Source organism: Dromiciops gliroides, chromosome 4 (genome assembly GCF_019393635.1).
Source record: "Dromiciops gliroides isolate mDroGli1 chromosome 4, mDroGli1.pri, whole genome shotgun sequence".
NCBI classification, from domain to species: Eukaryota; Metazoa; Chordata; class Mammalia; order Microbiotheria; family Microbiotheriidae; genus Dromiciops; species Dromiciops gliroides.
This window is the reverse complement of record NC_057864.1, coordinates 231359473-231368773: the sequence shown is the minus strand read 5'-3', so window position 1 is coordinate 231368773 and position 9301 is coordinate 231359473. Positions and strand designations below refer to the sequence as shown.

The 9301-nt window shown below is 38.7% G+C and overlaps 2 non-coding genes across 2 annotated transcripts; one reads left to right on the top strand and one right to left on the bottom strand.

The window, feature by feature from the left end:
- Nucleotides 1–2360: 2360 nt before the first annotated feature.
- On the top strand, nucleotides 2361–2432 carry TRNAP-UGG. Its single transcript has one exon. It is a non-coding gene; the product is annotated as a tRNA-Pro (tRNA).
- A 2213-nt stretch (nucleotides 2433–4645) lies between these two features.
- On the bottom strand, nucleotides 4646–4727 carry TRNAL-AAG. The gene has a single exon. It is a non-coding gene; the product is annotated as a tRNA-Leu (tRNA).
- Between the last annotated feature and the right edge of the window lie 4574 nt (nucleotides 4728–9301).

The window sequence follows — 9301 nt, the reverse complement described above, 5'->3', positions numbered from 1 at the left end:
GGACTGAACTAGTTCTGGGGCCACCACCCTTCATTCCAGTCTTCCTCTAGGTGTGGCTGCTGCCTTTGTGGTGGGAGGAAAGAGATGGCTTAAGAGATCCGAAGCCACCCCTCACCCAATTCCCCCAGCCACCACCAATGGGGGATGGTCCTCCCTCAAGAGGGGAACTTTCCACAGATGATCACCTCATCGGACCACCATCGTGATGTGGAATGGAATTTGGGGTCAAATTAATTGTGAGTCGTCCCAAAAGAATTACAGTACTCAGTGACTCAGTTTCCCAAGTTTTATTGCAATACTGTGAGTGACCACAGGGAGAGAACCAGAATAGTGGAAAGGTAACTCTCGAATAGTGAAAGGACAGTTATATTTATAGTATGGATAAATTATCAGCCTCATTATAATAATCTCCACCTTGGGGTCTTAGAAGGGAGGGCTTATCCTAATTTGGAGTTCCTGGGGTCCTAAGCCAACCCCTGAGGCAGGTACCTTTTTCCATGGAGGTGTTTGGGGTTTACACATCATAAGGTGAATCTGGGGACAGATTTGGCCTTTTCTGCGCATGTCTCTTTCTAATTCCCATGCTTAGTTTCAAAACACCTTCGTTTTTCATTAGAATTTCTATAGGCTGTCATTTAGTCTAAGGTCATCATGGCCTCTCTCCCTCTGTTCCGTTATGGGCACTGATTTCTGTAGGGTACGATAACCTAGCATAAATTATCCATTGTAAAGTTGCTAAAATTCTAGCTATACTGTCTAAAATATCTAATGAGCGGTCACCAATAAATTAGAAGTTTTAGCAAGAGTATTTAAGTATTAAAGAGAATTAGGAACAGAGAGAAAGGTAAAAATAGTTAGATTTTTACATTTGTCTGAGATTGTGGACGCCTCTTTTGCTTTTTTGGATTCACCTGAATCATAAGAAATTCTACTCTAAGGGCTCCTTTAAATCTTGGTGAATTTTACGTTTTAAGTGTGTTTCCTCTATTCAGCAATTATTTGGATTCTGTTCTGTAATCTATTCTAACTTTGTCTTCTGGTCAAGTTTATCACATTCATATTTACAGTTATGATGGCTAAGTTTGACTTATTCTCCTATTACAATGTTTCTTCTTGGAGAGGAAAAAAAAAGGATAGGAATCAGTACTAGGTATCTACAGTTTATAGTGTTTGGAACAATATGATCTGTCTCTTTTTCTCCTCAGCCCACACCCAAATCACTGAATCTTTCCTTTCTCTTTTTCTTTTGTAACCAGCTCTCCGTAGCTGGAATTTGATTCCCAATTCCATAAGGATCTGTAAATTCCTCTCTTTTCTCCTTTTATGGGCAGAGCATTTTTGTTTGTTTTTTGACTATGTATGCCCGGAGATTGTCCCTTTCGGTTAGCTGATCTTTAGAGAGGAGGGTGGAACTATGAAGAGATCATAGTCTTTACTCCTTTCAAAATGTAAGCCCTAGTCCCTCGTCTAAGTTTGTTTTGTCTTCTTTTTTTTCGATTTTGAAGAGCTCTGATTTTTCCCTCCAATAAGAATGCTTGGAAGTTACGAATTCTGTTAAAAGCACCCCACCCTTCCTCTCTTTTCTTTTTGAAGGACTGTAATTAGGACAGGATATTTTGGAGGTATCAGTCAGCTGCAGAGACTATGTGTAGACAATGGATTTGGAGTCTGGAAACCCTCTTTGGCATTTACAAGCTCTGATCATAGGAAAGTCCCTTAACATCTCTGAGTTTTACTGTGATTTCCTTATCTGTAAAAATGAGGGGACTGCGCTAGTTCCTTTTAGTCCTTGTATTTTTTTTTCCCTTTTTGGTATTCCAACCTCACTGCCGATGTGTAGTTCTGAACAAATCTTCCGAGACAGTTTGGGCCTTCCAAATTACTTTGGAGAGTTGTCCAAATGTATTTTTTCAAATGAGTTAAATATTATCTTGCAGAAAACAGAGCAGTCGCCAGCAACTGCTTATTGAATAAGTAAATTTGGGAGCGGGAAGAGGGGAAGAGGAGGAGAGGAGGTGAAGAAAAGCAATGAAGCTTGTCTGCTTAAAAAAAAAAAATGTATCGCCAGAGCTTAGCACACAGTACCTAGTACGCGGGAATGTTTGTGGCTTGATTATTGATTAGAAGGAAATTGAGAGAAATCAGTCACTAAAGGTTGATTTCAGGCGATTCCGTTTTGAGGTTATTAAAGTACGGGTCAATATAGGTCAGTCGTACAATTAGAGACTTTCTGAGGTTTAGCAACATTGACTTAGATCTTAATTAATTTGAGGTTAATAAAAAATACAAATAAATACAATAGAACAGATGAACGAAGTTGAATAGACTCATAATGATTCTGGTCAAACCCTACATTGGCTGGCTCGTTGGTCTAGGGGTATGATTCTCGCTTTGGGTGCGAGAGGTCCCGGGTTCAAATCCCGGACGAGCCCGTGTTTTTTTCCGCCCTCCCCTTCCCACCCTGTCTAAAATAGAATTAGAAATTTAGAGTTTCAGGAGTCTGACTTGCTTTGGTGTTCAAAATAAGAAAAGGGGCTGGGGGGGGGGGGGGAACCGCAGTAGAAGAATGACTGTTTCTATGTTGTGTATGTTACTGTAACTACAGCGTAGTAACAGCAGTAGGTGAAACAAAGCAAAGGATAGTGGGAGGTACTTTGCATTTATATGTGGCAAGGTGCGTTAGTTTTGTGCTTTGGAATGGTTTGGTGAATTGTGTGTTTGCCTCTGAAAAGGAGTAGAGAATCCTGAAGCCTGTATGTGGTGGCGACTACATTGGCGTAGATGCCACTTTGCATTTGCATTTCGCAATGAGTGTTCATTAATGTTTTCCTGATTACTATTGTGAATTGACATTTGGGCTATTAGTCCCTTTGTAGTTTATTCTTTTTTTTTTTATTTTGCAGGGCAATGGGGGTTAAGTGACTTGCCCAGGGTCACACAGCTAGTTAAGTGTCAAGTGTCTGAGACCGGATTTGAACTCAGGTACTCCTGAATCCAGGGTCGGTGCTTTATCCACTGCGCCACCTAGCTGCCCCCCTTTTTAGTTTATTCTAGTTTATGAAGCTGGGTATTGTGTAAGCCACACAACCTTGTTGTGTGTGCAATGCATGTCTTCTTTAATGAATATACCGTATGCATGTCTTTTCCCCCCGACATTTATTATTTATTTCAAAACATTTTTTTTAAATTTTGAATTCCAAATTCTTTCCTTCCCTCCCACCCTTCCCTACTGAGAAGGCAAGCAATATGATATCAATTATATATGTGAAATTATGCCAAATATATTGCCATATTACCAAGTTGCAAAAAAATAATAAAGTGAGAAAATTATACTTCAATTTACACTCAGAGTTCCTCATTTCTCTGGAGGTGGATAGCATGTCTTCATCATAAGTCTTTTGGAATTGCCTTGGATCAATCACCAAGTCTTTCACAGTTGATCATCATTACAATATTGCTGTTTCTGTGTGTAATGATTTCCCTGTTATTCTGACTTTACTTTGCCTCGGTTTATATAGGTCTTGCCATGTTTTTCTGAAGTCTCTCCCCCCCCCCCCTTATTTCTTATAGTACAATAGAACTTCATCACAATCATATGCTACAACTTGTCCAGCCATTTTTCAATTGATGAGCATTCCCTCAATTTCCAATTCTTTGCCTCATCAAAGAGTTGCTCTAAATATTTTTGTGCCTATAGATAGGTACTTTTCCTTTTACTTTAATTCTTTGGGGTACAAATCTAGTAGTGGCATTGCTCAAAGAGTATGCAGTTTTATAGCCCTTTGGGCATAGTTCCAAATTGTTGACCCAGCAACTGTGCTAACAGTTATGCAAGGGTCATTTTTAGTGTAAATATAAATGAAGTATCCCAAAAGGCTCAGTGCAGCTTCTGTAGTATCATGATTATTAAGGTTGTTTAACACACTTCTACTTCTCGCGATGAGAATGTTCAGGATCAAAGGAACTTGCATAATTTTGCGATAACACTTACTATTTATCAAAGGGATTGTAGTGAAGATCAAAGGATATAAGTAAAGCATGTTTGTAAACCTCAACGGCTGTTAACTATCCCAATGATTATTCCCGGCCCCCCCCCCCCCCCGCCCATCCCTATTCGCATACTTCGCCAAGTCTCCAGTCCAGCTAATTGTGTCGGCGTTCACTACAGGAAAGGAGCTCACATTAGAGGATGAGGAGTTGATGCTGCACATCAACACGTCACACACCCACACCCACTCAAACTCCCTTTCATCGTCTAACAGCAATCCATCAACATAGAGATAGTAATATAATCTCATAATAATCCATCACGTGCATATGGTATAATGTATTTATTTGTTCAGTCATTCCCCAGGAGATGGCCAGACCTTTTTTGCCGCCACAGAATCCTTCTCTCTACCTTTGCACTGTCATTAATTACACTTCAAAAGAGAATTGTGGGATGCAACTCCTGCTGACCGGATGATGGGTTCCGGAGGTGGCAGTCTACAGTGGGACTTTCAGGAACACCTGTTGATTCCTTTCCTTGTTTTAGGAAATCGTTACTAGGTTAACCGTAGTGCGCTGGGGGCTAATTACTGTTGAATGTTGTCATTAAGAGAAGACATGGTCAAAACAGGTCTTCAAAGAGAAAACGTTTACTGGCTGGCAGCGGTGGGATTCGAACCCACGCCCCCGAAGAGACTGGAGCCTTAATCCAGCGCCTTAGACCGCTCGGCCACGCTACCAAACTCGAAGAAAAACGCCAGGCATATCTCACTTCAAGGCGATACTAAGTGCTAGTTGGACCGAGGATATTTATTATAAAGCGAATGGGAGGGAAAATATGCGAATGATAGGCTAGCGGGTAGAAGTGGGGTCATCTGTGTACCCAGACAATTTTATACGGTGGAGGCACGTGTTTGCATGGATGCACTCAAGCCAAATAATTCCATTCTTCTAGACGTTATTTACTCCAGCTCCTTACCTTACCGGAAAAAAAAATGCAACCATTGTCTTGATGCTTTATCCCCTGAAATTCCACGCCCTCCTTGCCGCCCAAGTCAGTCCTTAGGGATAAAACACTGTATTTCTTTTTCTTTACAATTGATGCTTTCTCTTTCTTTTTTTCTCCTTCTGTCTCTCTGCTTCATTCAAATTTATTTTTGCTTCTATTTATCTTGATCTCAGAGAGCTAAATTGAGGCCTAGTTTTTCCACTATGGTTTTCCTGTCTATTTCTCCCTTTAGTTAATTTTTTCCTTAAGTACTTATGTGTTATGGGGCCAGCTAGGTGGCACAGTGGATAGAGCACCGGCCCTGGATTCAGGAGGACCCGAAATCAAGTCCGACCTCAGACATTTGACGTTTACTAGCTGCATGACCCTGGGCAAGTCACTTAACCCTCATTGCCCCGCAAAAAAAAAAAAGAAAAAAGTATTTATGTGTTATGCTATTTTTACACAAATATATTTAGTATCAATATTACTTCATTGCTATGGTACTTATCAGCAAAATGAAGTTTCCTTCTTTAAAATTTTTTTAATGTAGCTTTATCCAAGAGGATGATTACTACCCCTGCTATTTTTGTCAGCTGAATCTTGCTCCAACCCCTTATTTGTCTCTGTTTCAAATATGTTTCTTGTAATTTCTTTCCATTATTTATGATTGCAAATATAATCTATTGCCTTTTTTTTTGTTGTTTCCTGTCCCCTATTTAAAAAGAAGATGGTGCTTAGAGAGGAGTCGGCTTACCACCAGTGGTCTAGACTGGGTGTAATGTGTTTTTTCTGTCTCTTTTCTTTTTTCCTCATGCGGAGCCCTTTTTCTTTTAAGTCTCTTTAAAAAATCATTCATTTATTTATTTTTAAGCCTCTTTTTGAAATCTATCCTCCTCAGGTGTGTTTTTTTTTTTGTTTTGTTTTTTGGGCAGGGCAATCAGGGTTAAGTGACTTGTCTTGAGTCACACAGCTAATAATTGTCCAGTCTCTGAGGTCGGATTTGAATTTAGGCCGTTGCTTTTTATCCACTGCGCCACCTAGCGGCCCCTAGAGTTTGTTTTGTTTAGGATGAATAATTTCCTTAATTTACTCTCCCTCTTAATCACCCTTTTTTTCCTTTTCCCTCGTCTTTTCCTGCTTCTAAAATGTATTTCTGCGCTCAATTGTGTATGCATGTGTTTATCCCCTCTTTTGACCATTTGGAGTTTTTTAGTAGAAATGTATGTTAGATGTCAGTCATCATTTTTTTCATTATTCATATTTTAAACATGATTGATTATGTTTACAAAAATGGAGGGGGAACAGGGGACTATACTGGAGAGGAGAGAAGAAAGAAGGGGAGAATTATTATTGCATGACAAAGATACATACTAATGGAGGAAGGAATGAGTAGAATAGGTATCCAGGAACTTCACTTTAATTTGAATCAGATAAACGTAGACTGAATATAATTTATGTTCCGCCCTCATTATACACACATAGAGATTTTAATATAGCTATATATTAAACCAAAGAGAAATAGAAGGGGACAGGGACAGGGGAGAAGCTGGTTGGTTGTTGTCCTTCATCCTCAAAAAGGACCAAAATGATATCACTATGTTGGGGTCAAGAAACACCATGTTTGAGGGCAGCTAGGTGGCACAGTGGATAAAACACCAGTCCTGGATGCAGGAGGATCTGAGTTCAAATCCAGCCTCAGACACTTGACACTTACTAGCTGTGTGACCCTGGACAAGTCACTTAACCCTCATTGCCAAACAAAAAAGAAACAGTCTGTCATCAGACCAATGTGATCTCAAATAGCTCTATCACAGGTTGGCTTATGAACATTTAGAATGGAGATGTCTCTAAATTTGCATATTTTAAAATCTACTGCAATTCTGCTTTCCTCATATAGCAGTGTCTTCTTTAATAAAGGCAGGGAATGTTGGGTGGTTCTCTGCCAAAACTCTTCAGAGAGATCTTGAGAGTATCCTTGTATTGCTTTTTCTGACCACTTTGTGAGAGCTTGCCTTGTGTGAGTTCTCTGTAAAATAGTCTTTTAGGTAAATGCATGTTTGGCATTCCCATCAGAGTAAAGAGAAATTGAAGAGGAAGGTTAGGCAAGCTGCTCAGGAACTTTTCCTTCTGTGGAGAGAAGGCCAAATCACCCAAATGTATACTTTAAAATTTTTTTACATAGCATATGTATCAGTAATGCTATAATCTAAAAAACACAAGTGGTATCCACTTTATTTTAATTTTTAAAAAATAATAAACATTTTAATTTAAAGTTTTGAGTTCCAAATTCTATCTTTCTTTCCCCCTCCCTGAGGCAGTAAACAATTAATTTTATATTATATATGTACAATTATGTAAAACATTACCGTATTAGTCATTTTGTACAAGAAAACAAAAGAAAAAAAGAAAGTGAAAAATAGCATGTTTCGGTCTGTGTTCAATCAATATTAGTTCTTTTTCTGGAGGTGGATAGTTTGCTTCATCACCAGTCTTTTGGGATTGTCTTAGATCATTATTTTGCTGAGATTAGCTCAGTCATTCATCAGTTCATCAAACAATATTGTTGTCACTGTGCAAAACATTCTTCTGGTTCTGCTCACTTCACTATACATTTGTTCTAGGCCATTCTGAAATCATCCTGTTTGGCATTCCTTTGATTTCCAATTCACCACCACAAAAAGAGCTGCTATAAATATTTTTGTATGAATTTTTTCTTTTTTGCGATGTGTTTGGGATACAAACCCTACAGTGGTATTGCTGGATCATAGTTTTATAGCCCTTTGGACATAGTTCCAAATTGCTCTCCAGAATGGTTGGATCAGTTTACAATTCCACCAACAGTGGATTAGTGTGTCAGTTTTCCCACATCCCCTCCAAAATCCAACATTTTCTGTTTTTGTTATATTTGTCACTCTGATAGGTGTGAGGTGATACCTCAGAATTGTTTTAATTTGCATTTCTCTGATCAATAGTGATTTAGAGCATTTTTTTCATATGACTACAGATATTTTTAATTTCTTTGTTTGAAAACTGCTTGTTCAAATCCTTTGGTGTTCACTTTAAGTCTTATACCCTTAACACATAATTTTATTCAATAAACATTCTTTATTAACAGTAATCCCCAATAACAATAAAATCAACAGTAGTTTTAAGCCATTAAAACAATGCATTGAAATGGCTTCCCTTCCTTTCTTTTCCTTTTATTTTTAAAGTAGCAACATGATGCAGTATATTTTCACCATTCCTCTTCTGCAGTGTAATTCAGAGCAACACCTCTGCATAACAGTAAATTTTTTTTTTTTGTGGGGCTATGGGGGTTAAGTGACTTGCCCAGGGTCACACAGCTAGTAAGTGTCAAATGTCTGAGGCCAGATTTGAACTCAGGTACTCCTGAATCCAGGGCCGGTGCTTTATCCACTGCGCCACCTAGCTGCCCCAACAGTAAATTGTTTTAAAATAAATGTGGGATATATTAACATAAATATCCTTTGTAGTTTTTCTTTTATTAATTGGACCCATAAGAGAGTCCAATTCTTCACTATCTTCACTCCTATTCCCAGCATTGAGGAAAAAAACTTAAAACCCCGAAAAATAAAGCCCTCAATACATAGTTACATAATCTGTCAAAACAATTTGCCAAGAACCAAACCAAACCAAAACAATTTGCCAAATAGGCCATGTCTGCAAATGTGTCTTTTTGCATTTTAAGTTCATTACCTTTTTGACAGGAGGCTGTCAACATGTTTACTGTCTTATTGTCAGCCTCCTCTGGGAAGAGAAGTATTTTACATGATTAACATCAGGATTGGGTAGGGGGAGGGAGTCTCAATAAAATCCAATTGTACAAACAGATACTGTTTGGGAGATAACATTTTGCCAGCCTGAGTAATCTCTGGAAAGATAGGACTGGACCACACTGTATTTCAGTAGGCTGAATGCCCACTTTGGGATCCCTCTTCATTCCTTCTTCCATCCTTCTTCTTTTCTTCATGTAACTAGGTAGAGTCAGCATCTGCTGCTTCTTTTACCCATTGAGCTAATGGAGTGGAGGGTGTTTGAGCAAAGTCATCATGGTCACCCCAGAAGTGATCCTATTACCCTTCCCCCATCCTGTGGTCGGGTCTCATACAAGCCTGCAAATTTACTTATGCTCCTCCTCTAGACTTCCTTTTCCAGTTTAATATATTTTACTTTACTTTACTTATGCTCCTCCTCTAGACATCCTTTTTCAGTTTAACATATTTTCCCCCAATTACATGTTAAAACAATTAAAAAACTTAAAAAAAAAATTCTGAGTTCCAAATTCTAACCCTCTCTCCCTTG